Raw genomic sequence first — 23,809 nt, forward strand, 5'->3', positions numbered from 1 at the left:
AAGAGGGTAAGGACAGAGAGGTGATGGCATGGCTCTCCATGTTAGAGAGTGTTTCAGTGTCACAGAGCTCGGGGCTGGGAATGAGAAGGTTGAGTCTCTACGGGTAAGGATTGGGGGGAGGCCAACAATGACGATATCCTGCTGGTGGTCTGTTACACACAAGAATGAAAAGATGGATGAGGTGTTCTATGAGCAGCTGGCAGAAGCTGAGCAATTGCCATCCCTTGTTCTCATGGGGGACTTTAGCTTCCCTGATTTAAGCTAGAAATATAGTACAGCATAGAGGAAATAGTCTAGGAGGTTTCTAGAGTATGTGGAAGACAACTTCCTGATGCAGCTGGTAAGGTAGCCCATGGGGAAGACTGGTGCAGCTGAAAAGGGAACTTCTGCTGAGATTCTGGGAGAAAAAGAGAGTCTATCTCCGGAGGAAGAGGGGACAGAAAAATTAGCGAGAGTACAAGGAAATTGCTAGGACTGGTAGGGAGAAAATCAGAAAGGCTGAAGTCCAGCATGAGTTCAACTTGGCCACAGTGGTAAAGGACAACAAAAAATTTTTTTACAAATGTATGAACAGTGAGAGAAGGGCTAAGGAGAATGTCTGTCCTTTACTGGATGCAGTGGGAAACATGACCACTGAGGATAAGGAAAAAGCTGAAGTTCTCAGTACCTTCTTTACTTTTGCCTTTAATTGTCAGACTAATTATCTTTGGGGTACTCAGCTTCCTGACCTGGAAGTCTGGGTTGGAGAGCAGAGTAAACCCTTCACGGTTAAAGGGGAAACAGTCAGAGACCTGCTATTGCACCTGTATGCTGTCACAAGTCCATGGGCCCAGATGGGATCCACCCAAGGGTGCTGATGGAGCTGGTGGAGGTGATTACCAAGCTGCTTTCCACCATCTGATCAGCAATCCTGGTAAACCAAAGAAGATATTTCCAACCTATAGAAGCTCATAAAGGCTTATGGTAACACAAAGTACATGTAACTAACACTCATGCAACTAATGACTTTGCATATGCCCTGCAGAGGCTTCAGTGGAATTACTCATGCACAAAGACAAGTCAAAGTGTGAGGTATCTTACTAGGACTCCTTCTGAAAAGAGGAGAAAATGCTGCCAGCAGCTAATAACAGTATAAAACAGCTACAGGAATACCTGAGTTGGCTGCAGTGAATGTTCTTATACTCATTTTTCTCTGAAGACTTACAGACTGTTGAATTATTGCAATCAATTCCTCCAAATCCAATACTAGATGAAGGAGCTGCCAGATATCCATGCCCCCACTAAATTATAATTGATCTAAAACTAAAATTTGTTGCTTTTAGCAGTAAAAAATGAATCTTTCTTCTACAATATCTTTTTTTCTGCGTACTTTTGAGAGTAGCACATAGAGCAGCACATTTCCCATCTGAATGGTGAGGCCCTGGCACAGCTGCCCAGAGGAGCTGTGGATGCACCACCACTGGAGGTGCTCAAGGCCAGGCTGGATGGGGCTCTGGGCATGCTGATCGGGTGAGTAACAACTAGACTATAGTAAGCAGTTGGAACTGGGTGAGCTTTAAGGTCCCAACAATTCTATGATTTCATTAGCAGATGTGGCAAGTATTCTATGAGCAAATTAGGCAGCCAGTTCTCTCTGAATTTCAGTGTATTCTGAGTACCAACTATACTTTCATTCAAAACTTTAAAGTGTCTGAGAAAGTGTTTCACATCTGTTTAACTACCAGGCTATGAGTGCTCTGTCTGGGATAAGTATGCTTATGTAGTACTGCTGAATTGGGCATCTCCATACAGAATGGTTTGGCCTGTGAGAAACCTCAAAACCCATCCAACCCCAAATCCCTGCCATAGGCAGGGCTGCCACCCACTAGATGAGCCTGCCCAGAGTCCCATCCAACCTGGCCTTGAGCACCTCCAGGGATGGGGCACCTACAGCTTCTCTGTGGAGCTGTGCCACGGCCTCACCACCCCGAGTAAATAATTTCTATCTCACATCTAACCCGAATCTCCTCTGTTTTCATTTAAAGCCATTCTCCTTGTCCTACTATCAGACTGTAAAATTTCCTGATCTCCTTTTTGGACATACTGGAAGGCCTCCTCTCCTCCAGGTTGAACAAGCGCAGTCCAGACGTACAAAGCACTCCAGACGCTACAGAGGTATTTTGACTGTTCTAAATCACAGGTACTACTGAAAGACTGTGTTTGCATGTTTTTATGAAGTGGAGTCATGTCTACTGTGATGCAGAATTCACTTCTCTAGATTTCTGTCATTTGGAGAGTGCTTCTGGTAAAAGATCATTATTTACATTTCTCAGTTTGTTTTCTCCTATGTTTGTTTGTTTTGTTCTCAAATGTTCCTCCTATTAATGTGTCTTTCGGAATTGCCTGGCCTACTTTAGGCTAAAAATAGCCATTGTTGCTGCTGCTGTAGCTCTATACAAGCCACATAGCACCCACACTGGGAAAAAAGCCTCATGCCCTGCAGATCTCTCCTGAAAGGAGAAGGTCAGAAACACACAGGTCCAAACAGCAGGAAAGAAAACAAACCATGTGCTGCTTGTATCAGGCTTGCTGATGGTGCAGAGTGGGGAAAAAACAGAAAGAAGAGTTGGTGTTCAGGTCTCCCTCCGAATCCTCCCACATATAGACAAGCACCATAGACGCCATTGGTCTTATGGAGAGTGAAAGAGAAAATGAAGCTGAAACTGCAGATCAGAAATTTCGTTGTTATTTTTCAAGCAGTCATTGTTCAGGTTGACTGAACTTTGGTGGAGCAGTGTTTGGCTATGTTCGGATGAACACACACCATGCTGTCACACTACTCCAACACACAGCGATACCTCTCACCCTGAGCCTTGCTCAGCAGGCTGTGTCTGTTCTTCCGACCTCCTGTAAGGGAAAAAGCCTGTAGATACACAGTTATGCTTTTGTCTGCACTGCAGCAGACACCTTTCAGACCTGGATGAGTACCTTCATGCTGTACATTGCTTGTGCCCCTCCAGCAGCTTATGGTACAGGCAGGTCAGACAACCTGGGGTTTCTGGAGGCCTTGGGAAGTCACTGTCCCATGTCACTGTGCTCTCTGACTGCAAGTGGAGGGAGAAAGTAGTGTTGGAAAGCAGTACTGTAGCAACTATTTAACTCCTTTGCTCTACAGATGCATATTTAATTTTCTTGATTTACTTTAGCTTGTGAATGATATATATTTTCCATTTTGCTGTTAAACCACATTAGCAGGACTTCACGCAGCTGTGGGAAGCCAGGACTCTGTACTCGTTTTCAGTAGGATAACTTCTGGGTCACCTTGTCTTTACACTGGCAATCAGAAATCTGGCTCACATGGTAGTAGTCGGTAACGTTTTCACTGATAATAACACCTCTGTGGCTGAGAGTCAAACCGTAGTTTAACACAGCGTTCTGTGTTCTTACGGAGTCTCACAAGCAATAGGTTGTTGAGAAAAGGTTATGTCGGGTGCCACAAGTTCTGCCTGGCCCAGCAACTTAAGCACAACGGGAGCTGCTCAGTCGCATAGGGCAGCGCACACTCCTCAGCGTGAGGACGTGCGGTGGCTATGATCGGTGGTAGCGGCTGGTGCTGGGGGCAGAAAGCCTGACGCAGTGCATGGATTCCCCTCCTAACATCAGCTTGCCCTCCTTCAGGCGGAGGGCCGCCTCACCCGGAGCATCCCTCCCTCATCCCACCTCCCGGAGCTTAGGGACAGCCGCACTGCTACAGCTCGCCCCGTCCCCATCCCTCTGTGTCTCTGCTTCGCTTCTCTGCTCATTCTTTTCCCCTCCCGTTCTCATTTGCAGGAGAGGCAGCCCACCTCTGCCTCTGGTGCTGGATGCGGACACTGTCAGCCCTCCGCAACCGGCGCTGGGGGAGAAACAGCAGAACGCGGACAGCTTCTGAATTAGCGCTAGCAAAATGCTCCCCCAGGGTGGGGAACGTTTAACTCACCCACCCCCCATAAAATCACAGACACACACACCTCGGCGGCGCGTGGGACCGGGGAAACCCCGGCGAAGAGAGGCTCCGGCACAAAGGGGCTGTCCTGGGGTACGGCCGGCCGCCGGCAGCCAGGGGATCTCCGCGCTCCCTCCCCTCCGCCCGCCCCTCCCTGTCCCCGTCTCCGGCCCCTTTCCCCTCCCTCCGCTCCGCAGCCGGGGCGGGGGGCTGTAACGCGGCTCCAGCGCACGGAGAAACAGAGGAGGAGAAGCGGGCGATGGGGAAAGAGCAGCGCTAATTACCCCCTTGTCATCATTAAAAAAAAAAAAAAAGAAAAAAAAAGAACAAGAAAAAGAAAAAAAGGGGAGGGAGTGAATGAAGGGAAAATAAAAAATAAATAATAATAATTTTTAAAAAGGGAAGACAACCCTGTCCCCCCCGCCCCTCATCACCGGCGCAGAGGAGGAGGGAGGGCGGACCATGATGCCCGGCTTGCGGGCGCTGCCCGCCCGCCCGCATGGACACCGCCGCCCGTAGCGGGGCCGCAGCTCGGGGTGAGCGGGGCCGGGGGCCGCGAGGGGCCGGGGCCGCGTCCCGCGAGTGGGGGTCGGGAGAAGGGCGAGACCGGCGCGTCCCGCGGGGGCACTGGGGCGGCGGGAGGCGGGCGGTGAGGATGCTCCGCGGCGTGGTTCTCCGCTCCGAAAGGGGCTCGTGTGTGGACGGCTGCAGATTTGTGTTCTGCACCTGTAATGACCCTGGAAAGCGCGAAGGCAGCGGGACCGGGGTGCCTGGGGAAGCTGTGTGGGGCCGGCTCGCTGCTCTCCACATGGCGAATGGAGGAGGAGGTGCAGCACACTTCGGGTGTGCAGCGTGCTGCTCGGAGAAAGCGACGCCGGCGCGACGCGATGGCATTTATCGAGAGGTACCTTTCCGAGAGGAGGTCGTGGAGTTTTCCCCCGCCCCTGCCACGGGGATACGTGCGCGCCCTCCCCACGAGGAGACCCCCCATCCTCTCCTCCTGACCCACCTGGCTGCCCTTGCAGCCCACCGGCATGGTTTTACTACGGCTGTAGTCAACGCGTGTTGGTTTTCCTGCCTGTGGGAGTGGGGATGGAGCGGTGCTGGCTGCCATCAGCCCACAGAGAGACCGGCGTGAGGGAAGGTGGACACCATGTTTCTGCTGCTCTGTTCCCCCGCCGTGCTCTCCTCTCACGTTCTTTCGCAGCGCTACGGAGTTGTTTGTTTGGTAGTTTGGAATGAAACTGCTTGCTGCAGTAGTGCATTATGGATACGTTACATGCGGGAAAAAGACTGCAGAACAGAGGCGTAAAAATAACACTACATGCAACGTCGCTGCCAGTATTGGATGTTCTGGGAAGCCTAATCCCGAGACTTTTTGCACATATTAGAAAATCTAAGTGGTCTGTAAAGGAAAAGATGGTGGCATTGTGGTCAGCTGTTACTTAAAGCTTTCAGGTAGAGAGATGCAGTTTGCTAGCTGATGCCCGAGGTTATTCAGTTCTCCCTGTACCTCTTGCTGAGTCCTTAAGGAACGCGTGGTCAGGGTAACAGCAGTAGTGCTGCACATAAGGGCTCTCATGGGCTTGCTGGAGACACCTGGGGCAGGAGAGAGACTTCAGAGTGTATTGTCCTTGCTGGAAATGAGGTGGGTAGGATGAGGAAAAGGAGCGGTTCATGGCTCTCTGCTCAGATTTCTGCTTGTGTTTATACCTGGGCCCAATAAAGGGTTATCTTCTGTTGGTTTTTTGTGTTTGTTTGCTTTTTCCAACACCTCAGGTTTCATAGAATGTACACTTGTTCTTGGATGTGGAAAGAGGTTTCCAGAGGAATTACTCCAGAATGGGTCAGGGGCTGCTCTGTGTGACTGCCTCAGCTTCTGAATACAAAGATTCAGTTTAATCTAAGGACAGTCCTGTGGAGGTCCCTCTTTTTTTAAAGTCATTTTGTTACTTTAATGTGTGATTATTATTTTTTTGTTGTTTGTTTTTCATAAAAATAAAAAGAGTGAATCTCTAAAAGTCCTTTTTGCATTTGTCCATAAGTAAATGTAAAAGTGTTGCACAGGAGAACACAATTTGCAGATTTGACATAAGGGAAAAGAAAGAAAAAGGTGACATCTTTTTGAGTATCTGTCAGTGACTGGGAACTGTGACAACTCATCTCTATTGCCTCCCCTTATTTACTTATTTTCCCTCCTCCCTACTCCAAATTGCCCACCATATTTCAATGAATGGCAGCCTATGCCCACCCTGAGTGGAAAGCAAGTTATGATGGAAAAAAGCATGCTAAGCCCACTGGTTTTTTTAATTCAGAATGATATTTAGTGCTACTTCTTTGGTGCTGGATGTGAATTTGTTTCAGAAATGGCTGATGTACCTCAGCAGAACAGTTGAAGTCGTCACTGTGTGTGTTGAAACAGGGTAATGAACACCAAGGACTGTGCTTTTTCTTTCTGATTTTGGTGAGACTTCAGAGGAGAGAAAGAGCTGGTGGAGGGCTGTGTCTTGGTTAGGCATACAGTAGCCTCTGCTCAGTTACAAATCCTCTAGGTGATTCTAATATAGTAATTAGATATATTTTAACTGAGTTGAGAAAGTTCAGGAGTAGAAAATTTTTGGATTTTTAATTGGGTCATAGCAGTCCATTTCATTTTGTTCTTTTAATATTGTATCTTACTTTTTTCCGACAACCTCAGTAACCATGAAATAAAATTCTTTTTTTTTTTCCCTCACTCTTCTTTTCAATTTTTGTTCAGTGGTACGAGTCTAGATGCAAATTGGGTTTTGTGGGGTTTTTTGTTTGTTTGTTTGTCTGTTTTTTGAAGCATTTTTTTTTTTTTAATTCAAAAGCATTTATATAACTGTTACTTCACTGTATTCATTGTATGTTGAACAAGTTGGTCTGTTTCCCAGCACTCTAATTTTTCCACTTTGTAATAGTCTCCATGACCACACGTATCTTACTGTTCTGCAGAAAACAGCAGCGTGGAGGAAGTATGTTTGTCCAGTTTCTCGGTATCCATGGTGAATATTGTTTCGAGTGAGGTGTAATTGTGGAATTGTCAGTTATCTACAGTTTCTGCTGGCTGAAGCTATGTGCCAAAAAAACAGCTTTCTGAAAGCTGTTAACTGTTCTATCCGGGGTTTGAAGTCCCTGGTGGAACTTTTGCTACGTAGATGCAGTTATCTCACCAAAATTCCAAGTCTGGTTCAATTTTTAAAAAGGGTTAGAAAATGTAAAATTCACTTAAAGTTCTGTGGAGAATAAGGGTTGTATTACTCTTTGCATGGGAAACAAAAAAAAATAGTATTTTTGGTTCATCTTGGCAGCCTCTTCTTCTCTCTCTTGGTTTATGCTGATGAGATTTGTGATACCTGGTTCCACACCTCTGAGCCCACTGAATTTCACTGTGTGATTAACCTTGAGTTACTGAAAACAAAGCTGTTGTTTCTTAGGAAGTGAAAACATTCCTATTTACTTAAGCTTAAATCACAGATTCGTAGAATGGTTTGGGTTGGAGATATCCTTTTAAAGTTTGTTTAATCCAAGCAGCCCAACCAGGGACTTCTTTTACAAGATCAAGTTGCGCAAAGCCCTGTACAACCTGACTTTGAACCCTTGCAAGGATGAGGCATCAGCAGCTTATCTGCACCACCTGTTCCAGTGCCTCACAACTTTCATAGTGAAAAACCACTTCTTTATGCCTAATGTACATTTATGCTCTTCCAGTTTAGAAACATTGCCCCTTGCTCTGTTAGTACAAACTATGCTAAAAGTTTTGTTTGTTTGTTCGTTTGTTTGTTTTCTTGAAGTCTTCATTTGTTTTTTTTTAGCTGATCTTTTCTGGGTGAAAATCCCACTTGAATTAATCAGATTCAGCTTTGCTCTGTTATCTTGGTTGGCAGCCTAGAGCTTAGTCCTCCAGAATTCACTGCATAATATCTGTTCTGTGTTTAACTGAAGGTCTTTAATAGCCTGTGCTTTGAATTTTAAAATTCTGGAGGAAATCCAGTGTTTTCTGATACTCTGGCTTGCTGTCCTACTGAGTTTTGAAGAGGTAGTCCTGTGCTTTTCGGTCGGTCATGCTTTCTTGGGCTGCTGAGTAGATTACAGATTTTAAACATTTTTAAGCTTATCACAGATAGACTGTGTGCATCACGTCTGCAAACTTAATTCTCCGAGGAATACCCAAAGTTTTTGGTGTTTTTAATATGTAGATATTTAGATAGTGTATGAACAAAGGAGAATGGTTTTAAACTGAAGAAGGGAAAATTTAGATTAGATGTCGGGGGAAGTTTTTCACTAAGAGAGCAGAGAGGTGCTGGTACTGGCTGCTCAGAGAGGCAGCGGATACCTGGGGGTGTTCAAGGCCAGGTTGGATGGAGCCCTGAGCAGCCAATCCATTACTTGACGTAGGAGGGGGTTGGAACATGATGATCTTTGAGGAGCCTTCCAATCTAAGCCGCACAGACTCCAGAATTCTATCACTCTGTGATTTTATGATGCTGTGATATTTGGATGGGGCATTAATATAAATCTAAAGACCAACATGTTTATTGCCACTATAGTGTGAAATTGATATTGCAACCTGCTCACAGATTCTTCGCTCTTACCTACTTTGGCACTGTTTGCTATTTATTGTGTATCCAGATGAAATTTGTTCTTCAGTGGTGCTTTTCAGAGATGCTTGGCAGCAGCTGAGGGAGTAGTCTGAGTGGCACTTCTATCTCTGTGTGTGCTCTGATTCTGAAGATTTAACGTTGCTGTTAAAGTTACGTTACCATTGGATGCCTGTTGGATGACATAAACTAGGTTTGAAAAACTTAGATGGTTGAATCAGTAACTACTTTGAGTAATCTTTCACTTGGTTGTTAGATATGGAATCAGTGTTCACTCATTCCTCTTTTTGGAACACATATTCAATTGGTAGCCTGCAGCCTACCTATGCATCATCAAAATCACACTGAACAGCCCTTCTTGCTGTTAGTGCTGAGACCTCCTCGCAGTCATTCACTGCCTCAATCTCTCCTTTTCCCTGGTCCTCTTAGGCTGTTACACCCTGAATAAAGGGTGCAGATTTAGGCCTCTGATCTTGTCTTTCTCTTGGTTACCTGGAACAGTCATGTGGGCAGTTCCAGTTTGATTGGGGATGATGGGCAGCCCCATTCGTATGGTAATCTTTGTTGTGTTACCACTTTCTTTTCTAAGGATCATGGTGTCTCTTGAAATGCAATTTAACCTCCCTTCCAAAAATGGGTTTCCGTGCCTTGTTTGCAAATGGTGGAGCTTTGCTAGTGTGAGGTGCAGGACATCCCACTGGACTGTGTGGTTTGTCTTGTGCAGCTGCCATTCTTATGATTGTACTGAAAATCATGCAAGAGTGACTGAGGATATAATTAGTTGGACAGAGGTTGCCATAGGCAGCAGAGTGGGAGCAGAATGGACTAACACGTATAGGACAGTGTTTTGATCCATTTTTCTGAAAGTTGCACGCTGCATTGTTCTCACATCTTAATCAGAACGAGAATTAGCTTCAAAGCAGGTCCTTGCGCACAAACAGGCTAATAATTGATTTAAAGTGTCCTCTGGGGATCTAAGGAGGAGGAAAAATCTAAAGGCATGCCATGTGTTACCAGCCAACAGAGCTGTATCTGCAGGATCACAGTTTTAAGTCACCCATGGACTTGGACATCCTTTGTATTTGGAGTAAGTTTTCTCCTTTTTCTTTTTTAAACAGTGTCACTTTTATCCGTGATAAGATGGCATGGTTTATGTTATCACATATCTTACATTCCTTTAACCTAGTTTAAATAGCCTTTAAAGTGTAGTGTTCCTTTGATTTTCCTTTTCTCTTTGTTGCACTGTGAAGGGCTGTAAGCAAAGGGCTGATTCTTTGCTCAGAAAAGTTTCGTGTGGAGGAGCAAAAGATAATTTTCATGGCTGTTATTAGTGGTGACTAAGACTTTGCAGAATTCATGGGGTACAATGGCAAATGCGAGACTGTGACTGCTAAGTCCATCATTATAATTCCAGGATGTAGCACTGATTTTAAAGTTGATTTCTGCACAGTTACAAAACCGAACCTCATTCCTAATCTCCTATGAGCACAGATTTTGTACAAATCTCAGCAAACGTGTCTGGATCTCTTGCCTCATGTCCCCTGCAGATTAATCTGAGCTAACCTCAGTGCCTGCTTGGAGACTGTTGTTGCTAATGGGTTTCCAGAGAAGCTGAGGATCTCACTCCCCTCCAAATAGCCACACTCTTCATTAATTCAAATGGAAGCATGAGATTTCAACTTACATTTTCATAGATGTTTCTCATGCCTCTCTTTTCTGCTTTGTTGAGGCACCAGTGAGCTCAGAATCCTGCTTCACAGCCCATCAGTTCAAATCAATCAAGAGAAGAAGAGGAGGAAAAAATCCAACTTTGATGGAAACACACATACTGCAAAAGGCAGTTGTATCACATTTATATTCTGCTGCAAGCTTCTGTCACCCACACTTGTAAAGTACTCAGTGAAAAAAAGAAGTACATTTAATTTCTACACATGTAATAATTTACTGTATTTGCTGAGTAATTACCAGTACCTCTTGTACAGTAACTTATTTTTCTACTTCTCCCATTTATTGTACATGGGAGAGTTCACAACTCATGAACTGAAAAGCAAGTCAGTTTGTGTTAGGTGCTTGTTTTTAAATTGATTGAGACACTCAGCTAGAAACTTGAAAAATATATTTCATGAAACATAGCTGGAATTTTCTGCAGAATCCTATGAGAACCGTTTAAGGAAGAAAGGAAAGGTGCTGTAAGAATGAAAAGCTATCATAAAACCATGTCTTTTTTTCCGTATTGCATCTAAATCACTCTCCTTTGTGCTGGGGGCTTGCTTGTAATACCAGTAAAGCACTCCTGTGAGAATAATGCTGTTCCGATGGCACACCGTATTTGGGTAAATGAAGTCAGAAGCACTGTTTACACAGTCTCACACAGGAATCTTACCCTCTCACAGAGCAGTCTTGCTGTATATTCATTTTCTTGCATGCTAAAAATCTTTCTCACCTGTCAGACTGGCTTTGGCTGCACTCATTAAACACCACACCGGCTCCAGCAGGCAGACCTGGGGCAAGCAAGGGAGGACAGCCTGCAAAGAGCAGGGAGGTGGGATGACTGCCCTTGCAGAATGCAAAACGGCTCCAGATGATACTTTGTAAGGATAGTGCCTGCTGGTTGCTCTGAGTGCTGCTACGCACCCCATGAAGAAGTTGGGAGGTGTCATCCAACTGAAGTGTGGTCAATAGAGGAGGAAAAATGCATGAGAGCATAAACATTTTTCTAGTGTGTCTTAGAGATATGTCAGGAGGCTCAAAATCCCTGCTCCTAATAGTTGTGCTATATAATAGGTTGCAGAAATGTTGGCTTTAACCTAACAAGCTGAAAGTGGAACAGATTTCAAAGAACTGGGTGTGAGTGCTTCATCCAAGAGAGAGACGTGGACCTGTTGGAGCACATCCAGAAGAGAGCACGAAAATGACCCAAGTGATGGAAACCGTATCCTGTGAGGACAGGCTGAGAGTTGGGGCTGTTCAGTCCAGAGAAGAGAAGGCTCCAGGGAGACCTGAAAGCAGCCTTTCAGTATCTAAGGGAGGGCTATAAGAAAGAAGGGGACATGACAGAGTCTTTAACAGGATCTGTTGTGATAGAACATGAAGAAATGGTTTCAGATTAAAGAGGGGAGGCTTAGGTTAGATGTAAGGAAAAAGGTTTTTTATGTTAAGCGTGGTGAGGCTCTGGCACAGGTTGCCCAGAGATGCGGTGGGTGCCCCATCCCTTGAAACACTCAAGGTCAACTGGACCAGGCTCTGAGCACCTGATCTGCTGTAGGTGTCCCTGTTCAATTCAGGGGAACTGGACTAGGTGGCCTCTAAGGCACCCTTCCAACTGAAATGATTTTATGATTTATGAAAAATTGATTGATTGCGGATCATCTTTGCAGCAGGGGTACTTGGGATCTAAGCTGCTCATGGAAAGTAGTTCAGCTTGTGAGTGGTGATAGTTGGTAGTTTTTTAACAGCAGAAGAAGATCAGTCAGAAGATACCTTCTCCAGTGTATGTTTCTAATGCTAGGGTGAGTCGGGAATTTCATGTTTCCCTTGTGCAAATGTAAGCCAAAAATTTACAGAGGTTTCACATCCTTTCATCACTTAGGCAAGGCAAATTAGTCTTCGTTACCTTGAGAATACAGACTGTTATTTGGAAAGACATACCACAACTATTAGGAGCAGGTAATGTCTTTCAGCAAATAAAATACCACAAAAATTAATCAATCAATTAATTATTCAGTCAATTAATCAAGACATACCCAGTGTCCTCTGGATCTTACTGAGACTCTACTACTTGCTTCCTCCATGTATCTGTGTGCTCCCAAATACATATCCATTGTGCACACAGGGGCGTCCTGGCTGTGGTTCCAGAAGAGCAAAGGACACATTTTGTAGTGCTCTTGGATGAACCTGAGGTAGGTCATGGGTTTTGCAGGGCAGACACATGGCTACATGAGACTGCCAAAACAAGAGGAAAGTTATTGGTATGTAATCGCTTCAGGCACCATTGCAGCATGGAGAGAAGCCACTGTCTATGTGAAGTTGACCAATGTAGTACCTCCAGTTCTGCTCTAGTGTATTTCCTGTACTTGATACATGAATCCAGGTATCTCAGAAACAAGTTGAAAATTTTCAAATATGTTAAAGAGGGGCAATTGAAGGGAAAGGCAATAAAGAGTTGGATTATCTTCAGCTTGAACGTTACGCAGAAGCTGATGACAACATAGAGGCCAAATTAATCTGTCCTGCCACCCCACCCCTGGGGATGTACAGTTCATGTAAGCAGAACAGCACCCGGCTCACCCACAGGCTATCAGACTGCATAAGGGGTGCTGGAATTGGCCTGTGCACAACATGCCTCTGCTAAGGCACTGTGCAAGGCAGTTGCAGAATATAACTCATTCACAGGTGTTGAGCAAGAACATCAGTGTCTGTGCTACAAGAAAATATCTTTCAAGAGAGGCTGTTCAAAGACTATGTGTCAATCATTCCCTTCTGTGATTTGTATGAGAATGGAGGAAATTTTGACTAGAACTGGCTAGCTTATTAGTTCACTTCTCTTGTGCAGGCAGTTTCCATAGCAAAATAAAATTCAGGAACATAGAGAATTCTGCCAAAAATTACTCAGGATTTAAAAATTTTGACCCCAAACAGTAAGAAGAAGTACTGTTCACAGGAAAAATACTGATACACAGCTGTTTTTTGGAGACTTTGCTTTGTTTTTTATTTAAAATTGCAACATAAAAGGAGCAACCATTTTGAGTTGCAGTATTTTATTTGTTTCTGTTTTTACTATGTACATGTTTATATTCAAAGGAACATGTGAGAGTTCATCCATTCTTTCAGTAAAGAATGTCTTCAGTGAAGTATATCACTGTCTTCAGTTTCCTGAGATTATACTACTTTCCAATTTGGTATCTAGAGTAAGAAAAAAGAAATGGTGCTTGAATTAACAAACAGAGATTAAGGATGCAGTGTAGGTCCCCTGCTCTCCCCAGTTCTACTTACATAGAATCATATCACCAAGGTTGGAAAAGATTTCCATGATCATCTAGTCCAACCATCCTCTTATCACCAATATTTCCCACTAAACCATGTCCCTCAGTACAACATCTAAACATTTCTCAAACTCCTCTGCGGATGATAAATGCACCACCTCTGTGGGCATACATTTGTGTTCTTTAAGTGGGTTCTTACAGAGACTTTCTGGAGTCTGTGGTTCTGTGTTGGACATAAGAGGTAAAGTAAGGGAGTAAGGGAACCATGAAGGGAATTGGTTTTGGTTGACCATAAGCACAAGCTGTTTTTCTTACTGATGGGAAGAAAATGTGATGTCATTTCAGATGGAATGAAACATTTTGTTTGCTTTGTGCTGTCCCTTTACAATGTGTAGTCCCTATCTGTAAAATAAATATATAAACAAACGATAGCAAGAAAGAGTTCAACTTTGAAACCAAATGCTGGCACTGTTGACTGAAACTATGTTCTTCTGTCCATTCACTGACTGATTTTCAGCTTCTCTGTTCATTCCTTCGGATTTTGAAGGTCTCTTAAGTGGAGGGAAGGCAGACACCTGGTGTTCAGCAGAGTACCAGTGGTATAAATAGGATGGACTGCATTTATTTAATATTACTTGTGTTTCCCAGGAGTGACAGAGGAAAGAGGAACCAAAACAAAAATTTTCCCACCTCAGAATAACAACTCTTCAGTTGAGAAGTTTTTTATAAGCCTGTAACAATGTTCCTCCCCAGGCATAGCATCAGACCTTGCTTCCTACTACCACCAGAGTTATGAATAAACAGCTTTCATAGAGAAATATTAATGTCTAGCTAAACAAAGAGTAATAAAAGGATGTTCCACATAAAATTGCAAATAATGGATAAATATAAGGTCACTGACCTTATTTGTGTTTCTGTTGGCTTTCATCTCTAAATATGAAGGTAAGGTCAAGTAAAGGATAAATGTTAACTTTATGACACTTTTTCAATACTGATGGATCTGCATTTCCTGGCATGACAGTCTGTATTTTCCAGTACATAATGATCTAGTCTGCTGTCTTTAATCCAACCTAATGCTCATGTCTTTGGTTCAGCACCACCAGGGTGTTCAAAAGGAAAGCAATGCTCTTAGAATATCAAGTAATCCATTTCAAGAAGAAGCCTGTCCTTCAGTCACTTTCAGGCCAATAGCCCTATAAATATTTCATTTACACAGAAAAAAAAAAAAAGATTATTATCAAATAAATGGCGTTATTTTAAAGAGAGTAGTGTTGATTGTCTTACTACTCAAAATACACTGTATTATATCTCAGGTTAGGTGAACTTAGGGGTGGATGTTATTATCCTGCCTGGTAGTCTGGAATCAGGAGAGCATCTGGAGTGTGTTGTCCCTTTATCATATGACCTTGAAATTTATACTCACTTATGCCCAGGTTACCATCAGAGCAGAGACCATCATTAACTTATGCTGTTGAACTATGCGTGGGATACCTTCTTGTGTGCTAAGTGAGGGAGTTGCTTGTTGCTACACTCCTGGCAGCATATGATGATCACCATCTGCCATGTCAGTGCCCTCCATGACAGAAATCCACTGTCAACTGCAGTTCAGCATCATCAGGAAGGGAATTTCTGACTGAATTTGCAATTTATTTTTTTTTAACATATTTTCAGAAGCTATTTTTTGTTACTAGAAATATATACTTGACTAGTGTTTTAGGGAAGACTATTTTTCTGTAAGCCTTCGCTTGCTTACCAGAACTTACCTTGCTAACAGATAACTTTATCTTCCTCAGTTGTGTCTTCTTGGGAAACTAACGTCTTCATAACACATCCTTATATTATTAATGTTGCCTTCCCCGTACAATAATAAGGCTTCATTTATCTTCAGAAGCACTTCTTCCTTGGATTCATTTATACAGTTGAGACTGTTTCTGCTCCTGTCAGTGACTTGGTCTGATGGATGTATCTCACAGTCCTTAAAGATGACTTTATCTGATCCAAGGTTATTCATGGAGTTCTCAGCTGAATAACTCAGTGAAATGGCTTCCCAGCTCTAGAGTCTTGCACCAGAGATGTCAAAAAAGGTTGATGTTTGGCTGCATTATTCTGGGCAGGAGAATGCACTTGTAATTGCGAGTACAGTAAGTTCCAAAGACAGACATGCTTTGGAAGTTGTCCTTGTAATTGTCAAAAACAAAGAATAACAACAACGACAGAAAAAAAAAAAAGGAGGGATTTGTTGAGTAGAGACAACTTTTCATATTTGTCTGGCTCCTAAATTCCTTTTGAGACCATAGCAGTTCCTGATCCCAGGAAGTCTGCCCTGATTTGGAGGACTAGCAAACCACTGTTCAGCTCCAAATCCTGTTTCACAGGTCTCATGCTAAACTTCACCTTGGAGTACATGGAGATTAGATTTGCTTCTTAAAATTACGTAGGTATTAGATGAAGACAGCCAATAGAAAAATACTAAGCAAAATAGTAAGCCTTAATGCTTGTAAAATTTCATTTAGATCTGTAATCTGCAGCAGAAGCCTGTCAATACTGCAGATAACAAAGAAAAGAGGAAAAAATATTTCTTCAATGTATTCAGTGGGATAAGAAAAAGAAAAACAGGAATAAAATCTACACTGTTTTGTGAAGGAGAGGTGAGTCAGGCAGAAAATGGTATGTTAATTAGAGCAGAGAGAGCACAGCGTGAGTTTCAAGTAAAGCTCATAAAATCACAGGATAGAAAAGCACATTTTGCAATCTTTGCCTTGGTGGTGTCAGCACCTAATTGTGCAAAATGTTTCGTTTGGCACTGAGTGGCTCTGTGGGAAAAAAGAGGGTGATAGTAGGTTGGGATGGCTGTGTCCTTCTAGGCATCAGCCTAGGGCATTGCCTATGCTACGCCCCTTGTCAGCTCCTCCAGTCTGTCATAACAGAAAAATCCACTTATCTTCTCTGTATGTGACCATGCCCTCAGTGTGAAGCGTCCATCTAAGGATGCGCTGGTGTTCATCATGCTCAACAACATTTTATGTATCCTGTCTTTACAACAACTCATGCCTTACTGCAAGTATTTTCTGCTCTGTGTGACTGGTTTTGTGTGACTTTCTGAGTCATGCGACTATTCTGGGTTTTGTTTGCATCTACATATTTAGTGGCAGAGCCTTCAACAGCCTGGCTGGCAGGTCAGGTCCTTTTCAGGTTGGTTTCCATCTTGGCTTCCTGAAGAATCTTGTACTTCCCAGTCTTGTTTGAATATCCAGTTGGCCTTCCTCAATTTGCTGATCATCTCAATCTTCATTTATTTTTTTTGTCTTACAGTTTTGATTTTATCTCCATGTAATAATGATGTCAACAGAAGGAAACTGAGGTTTCTTCAGTAACTGTATCAGGAGAGTAAACTGGGATTATGTGCAAGAATTACTTAGGGCATTTGGGTTAGTAACTGCAGTACTGAGTTTGTTTTAAGTCTGAGCAGTCTCAGTGTGAGACTCCGAGTTTCAGTCAAGCCATCAGTGATTCAAGATTGGTACTTTAAAAAATGATTTATGCAGTCAAAGAATTCTTCTTCTGGAAGGTTTTGCTGATGAACTGTGGAGTGCAAGAAATAACTGAAATATTTCAGTTCAGGTGGGTGGCAGATGGGAATTAGAAACTAATTTTCAGAACTTCTTTCTCCCTCAGCCCTAATGTAGCAGAAATGGTTCATGCTCTGTTCATCCGTTTGCTTTAAGCAGTAGCTGAACATCCAAGCAGTTGACAGCTTGCAGACAAATTCTGGGGTGCTGGGGTACTGGGAAAATATAGTTGTTATCTTGAAAGTCATGCAAAATTTCATGTGATATATGCACAACGTGCCTGTATATGACAAATGTGGGTTACTGAAGATAAAGCTGGACTTTCAGTGGGATGGCAAAAGACAGATGATATGACATAGAAGGAGAGGTGGAAAAAAAATCTGAACGAAGTGGTATAAGTGGTAGTGATTCTGTGAGCATCAAGAGCTATTAAAAGATGTTATAGAAAAGAGCCTTTGTCTCTGTTGCATTCCTGTTTGATTTATATCTTCCAGGCTGACATGAAGATGGGGTCTCCCCCTTTGGTCTTATAACATATCTACGTTAATGCACACCTTCACCTTTACAGACCAGTCCTATAAGGCAAAGCCCTCTCAGTGCTCCTTTTCTCTACTTTTGCTTTTGGAACACAAATCTAGTTTGACCAACTGAGCAAACAGGGAAGGAGTTTCTTTTGCTTGTCTTTTATACACAGTAATGCATGTCTTGTCTCAGGAGCATCTTCTGAAAAGGCATCTGAACTTGGCAGGTATCTTCCAGAGAAGTATGCATTCTTTCCCCCTTTCTTTCCACCTGGACATGAAGGGAAAGTCTCTGGTACTGATCACAGCTGACAGCTGAATTTGTTGCAGCCAGTGGAGTTATGTAGGTTTATGGAAGAGGACAGCCTGTGTCATGTGAAAGTGAATTACCTAAGCAGGCAGCCTAGCTCTATCACTGTGTGAAATTAAGCCAATCAGAATAGTACTTGAGGTTTTTCTTTCATTTCTGGTTTACTTAAGTTAAGCAGTGAGTAATGCAGGTATCCAGTCTCTTTCTAATTGCTGTGTTAATTTAATTTTCTTCAACTTTTTATAAATCTTTATTCTGCTAGCCAAGTCTCAGCTCCCATCTTGGTCATTCTTATAGACCTAACGTGAAACAAAAGACAAAAATAAATTGCAAACTGAAATCTTTGGGTGCCCATGTTTCAAGAGAAATGATAGACTTTTCTTTCTTTCTTTTTTTTTTTTTTGGACTTTATGTGCTGCAAGGGATTTTCCATATCACCTTTCTGCCTCCTGTTGTAACTTTTTTCATAGAATTTGAAAGATTGTTGATGCTCTTGAACCTAATGGCAAACCTTCTTCAAGCTGAACAAGCCCAGCTCTCTCAGCCTGTCTTCATAGGAGAGGCGCTTCAGCCCTCTGCTCATCTTCATGGCCCTCCTCTGGACTCAGTTCCAACAGCTCTGCATTCTCCTTTCTTGGGTCTTAAATCCATTTACTGGATTCACAAAAGACCGGCAAAGGCACACTTTTTTCAGAAGATCTGCTATTTGAATGTGCACCTCAAGACCATTCACTGTTTTGTTATTGGGTTTTTTTTTTCTTTTTTCTTTTTTTTTTTTTTCTTTCCTGTGAGAATTAAGAACAAGTTCCTTACCTTCTTTTCACAGTCTTCTACCTATCCTTGGAGCATTGTACTTCACTCCCTCTCTGGATGAAATAAAGAGTGATTCATTTAGGTACTTCTTTTCCAGACAAATTTGTGTTGAGCTGTTTAGACTTAGCCCTAGGTACCAGCTCATCTGTTGGTGTTTTTTCTGTCACCTTCCACCCTATTTTGCTAGCTTTGTATCTCTTCCTATTTAGACGACAATCAAATCAAGTTAGCTTCTCTGACACCCGAAAGACCTGGAGCTTGCTCAAGTGTTTATTCTGCCACTGAGGAACTTCCAGCACTGACAGACTTCTTCAGGAAGTTTCACATCTAGGTGATTTGGCCAGAAAGGAAATTGGTGAGACATAAAATAGCTTGACAGAAGTGGAAAGGATGGTTGCTCTGATGCATTTAGGTCATGAGCGTCCAGGGACTAGAAGCAAGCTGTGGGGAGGTTGATTACCTGACAGTCTGCTACCACCTGCTGAGCACCTGGAGGCTGCCACTGTCAGGTGGGATGTGGAGTGTGATATGTGACTGCTCTGATTCTTTTGTACCAGCTCCAGTGTCTGTGGTTACAATCACAGCTTATCTGCTGCTGACTGGGTACAGATCAAATATCCAAGCTACTGCAGTTTCCAATAGCTCTCTGTCTAATAAGCATCCTCCTGAAGAGGGTACACGGGAAGGTCAACCCTAATGTAATCTCTGAGTTTTAAGAAGCCAGGGCCTTAAGGTGAGTTACTACAGATGATGTATTTTAACTACACACAAACAGAAGGGGAGAGACTGGATTAAATAAATAAATGTTTTGTAATGCTCTGAGCAAAAGCAGCGGTAATGTAACTGAGAACAGTATTTTTAGCATGACTTTGAGCATAGGACAGGCTTCTGTAACCCTAAAATGTTCTCATAATGCAATGAAAATTAGCCTAGAAATGAAAAGGACTTAATTAAAATGTTAGTCTCACTTCGCTAACCACTTATTACTATGATAGCATAGCTAAGTTTTTTAATGAGATGTGCCAATTATAGATGTTTTCTTTTTCAAAAACGTAGGGAAAAAAAGATTTTCAAGGTCAGTCACTGTCTCTTTTCATTTGAAAGACGATATACTCCTTTTTAAAGTGGTTTTGAAAAATGGGTTTTGAGGAAAGGACAATTCCCATGGTCAGTATGAAAAAAAATAAATAGCCAGCTCAAGTATCCTTTTAATCCACTTTAAAACCCACTGCATTAAACTGAAATATAGTTGCTTTCTGCGCTGGATGAAAAGGAAGAAGGGAAACACTTTGAAAGTTTAGAAAATAATTGGCATTACATGAAATTTGATGATATGCTGTATTCTACAGTTTTCTCTGATAGATTTCCTCTAACACAAGAGTGTGTTCGTAAGTGGTATATTTCCTTTTTTACCATGAGACTGTTGTATCAGAGAACTTGATTGTCATTCTGCTCTTCACATGAACAGATACTTCAGATAGAAGTATTAACCAGTGGCAGTTAAACTGCTTATCCTTTTCAGGACCTGTGGCCTTTGGATAAAAGGTGGGAGAATATCTTGACACTCAACTTTTTTCAGCATCTCTGCTATTCCTCATGAGGATGCCTCCTCCTTTTAGTCTGTATGCCTGCTCTTTGACCTTTCTCTGGAGGCCCCACAAGAGCTAGCTCTGTCAGTGATGCTTTCTGCTGCCAATCAAGATCTATCTTCTGCAATCACAGCTGCATGCAAGCCCAGCTGGTCGCAGAGGACCATGCTCTGCTGACACCTGCATCATTGTAATCTATTTGAAGTCTTGAAAGAAGAGTGGAATGCAGACCTTTGCTTTCTCTAATGGATTGCACTTGTCTGTGCCACAAGATTTGTTTCATCTTTGTTGCAACCTCACCCTCAACCCTCTTACTGCTCTCAGCTACCACCCTCTTCCTTTGATTTCTCTGAAAAGACAGTAAAACTAACCTTTTCTGTGCTTGTTTCTCCATAAAAATTTATTTGCATTGTGTGTCATTTAGAGTGTTAGCAAAGCTTATTTCCAGAGCAACCATTTATACTGTGAAACATTTATATTTTACCAGTCACAGTGGAGTGATCTCTATAGGAGTCAGACAAAGCAAAGCCTGGGTGCCCTTGGCTTCCCTGTGAAACCAAAGCAGGGGAAGTGATGACTGTTCCGGAGTTGCACAGCTGTCTCTCTGTGATGAGTGGCTTGGAGACCAGCAGTGCTTCTTTCCTTGTTTCACTGCCCATGACAACATTTCACAGGAATTACTGTTGCAGCCAGCCATACTATTGCAGCCAGAAGTTTAGAGGTGAAAATACTGGGTTTTTTTTAGAAATCTAGGTTTTCAGGAGTTTGTCCCTAAGTTATACTTACTATATGTTCCTGCGTGGTCTCCTGTATGCACAGCTGCAGCAGAGAAAGATTAACAAAGAATGATAGAATCATAGAATTGTCTGAATTGATAGGGACCCTTAAAAGCCATCTAGTCCAACTCCCCTCCAATGAGTAGGGCCATCTACAGCTACATCAAGAGCTCAGTCCAGCTTGGCCTTGAGTGTCCCCAGAGAGAGCATTCACCACCTCTCTGGGCAACCTGTACCAGTGCCTTACTGCCCTTATCATAAAAAAAACAACAACAACAAACAGCAAAAAAACCACCTTTGTTTTTCTATCCATTCTAATCTTCCTTCTTTTAGATCTCTTTTATGTACATGGGTATATTATGTGTGTGTGTGTCTATGTGTATATATGTGGTTTTTATCACTCTCCCCTTCTCCTTAATGCTGCAGTGTTCCGCTCCTTTTCATACACCATCCCAAGTCTCTTGAGAGACAAAGCCTGCTGTCTCACCCCAGCTTCCAACCAGCAAGCTCAAGTGGAAGCAGCTTCATAGAACAGTATGGCTCAAAATTAAAAGAGTATTCACCCAGGTGCTTGAGGGTTTTGGTAGCTTTCCAACAAGAAGGTATCTCAAACCTGATTCAGGCAGATGTGTATGGACAGACAGTGCTGGGGCAGCTGATGTACAGACAGCCTGCAGCACCTGCATCTGCTGCTCTGCACACGCCATGCGGTCAGGGTAGTTACATTTCCCTAGAGAAATGATAATGATGAGGAGTGATCTCTGCCAGTAGCCTCTTTTCTGGCTCTACTGCTGGGTTGAGCATCCACATAAGACGGTGGTGGGAGCTTTTGTGTGGGAGATGGAATATCACTGCCTGATGCTGCACTGATCATGGGCCACTTTGAGTAAAGGCAGCATGTTAAGTAGTCATTGAAGTTTGTGTGCATGAAGAAAATGTGCAGAATGGAAAACAGTCATTGGACAGCCTATGAAAAACTAGTAGAGTACTGGAAGACACAGAAACAGCTCTTTGCTTTGAGTATAGAACTGAAAGAGCCCACCTGAAAGGAAACTCAGAAGACTGTCTCACTTCTCCCTATGGTGGATTGGAAAGCGTTTTTGTTACAATTTACTGTGGAAGATAACTGTGCTTGTGCTCACTCCTAGTAAACCTGGCTGAATCCAGGTCAAAGGGCAGTGTGTTGTGCTCACTAAACAGGGACCAATATTGTCCCACACAAAGAGAATAACTTTCTATCCTTTTCTGATTTTCCTGACCATTCGACAGTGAGTGGCATGAAAGAGAGCTTCCAAGGAAGGGATAAAGTGCCTGATGTAGTGGATGGCAACCATGCCCATGGCAGAAGGTTGGAATTAGGTGATCATTGAGTCATTCTGTGATATGATTCTATGCAGTGTGTGATCTGAGTTGAAAATGCAATGCAGCCATGTCTCCAAATCCCTTGCATAGCTCCTCTTGCAGCAGGGAGGTGCTGTGAGAATGCCCCTCATCTGCATTGAAAGCACTGCCCAAAACAGGCCCAGGCTGTAAACACACACTGAGAAAAGGAGATTTTTGCAGGAATGGGAACCCACTAAGCTGGGTAAAAGCTGAGCAGAAGTTATGAAACATCAGAATTAAAAATTAAGAATTAGATCTCAGAAACTCATAGACAAAAAGTGATAGCCCATAAGCACAGCAAGCACTGACAGCAGTCACCCACTGGTGAGCGTTGTTACATGCTTTATCATGATTTAAGCAATCAGCAGCAGCATGCAGCAGCACTCACAGGTTGTCTGAATGCCATTTCTGGCCAACTTCCTTGTTTGACAGTGGCTACACAATTGGATATTAGAGAGCACCATTTGACTTAAAATTCTTCTCTCCTTGGACTCTGTTTGACCATTGCTGACTGATCTGTTGGTTAATTTTAAAACAAATGTATCTTCATTTTTGTCAGGTTTCGTGATACTGGCATTGCTTTGCAAGCTAGCAAACAGAAAAACTTGTAGTTTGCTGCATCTGTGATGAAAGGACATGTAACTGCTTTTGTTCCCTGATGTGATCTCAAAAAAGCTTTCAGTTAATTAATTAAGGCTCCAACCTCAGTCAGGAGCTTCATTGAAGCTCTGCCATTTTCACCAGCGGAGAGCACAGCCCTAAGGATCCAAGAGCTGTGTTTGCCTGTACCAGTTTTGTGAAGGAGAAAGCAGATGTGATAGTATTTTGATGGGAAGAGTTCACAACGAATGCTCATGGCATGGAGTAAATTATTTACTATCCGGTTTCTCATCAGTCTCCAAGGAATTAGTGCTTGATTTAATCAGTCCTTTGCTATCTTATTTCTTGGAAGAGGTTGTTCATTTCGGTAATTACTTTGGAAGTTTCTTTGTTGTCTGAGCAAGACAGAGATACGTAGCATGGCAGTAAGGATATAGATAATAACAAAATCTTTCATTTGAACATGGCTTCTGTAGAAGTGTCACATAGAAATGTGCTTGTCAGATGTGCACAGTGACTTTCTACAAGCTGCTCCTCCATGTTCAGCCATCTCTTGTAGTGAGTGAAGGAGTGGTTTGGTGTAAACAACAACTGTTGCTGACTGAGTAGCTCATTTGTATAGACCATAGGCAAGAGGTGAGCTGTTGTCCCTTTTACTCTTCTAACCATTCACTAACTCA

This window comes from Tetrao urogallus, assembly GCF_951394365.1.
Source record: "Tetrao urogallus genome assembly, chromosome: Z".
Classification (NCBI taxonomy): domain Eukaryota; kingdom Metazoa; phylum Chordata; class Aves; order Galliformes; family Phasianidae; genus Tetrao; species Tetrao urogallus.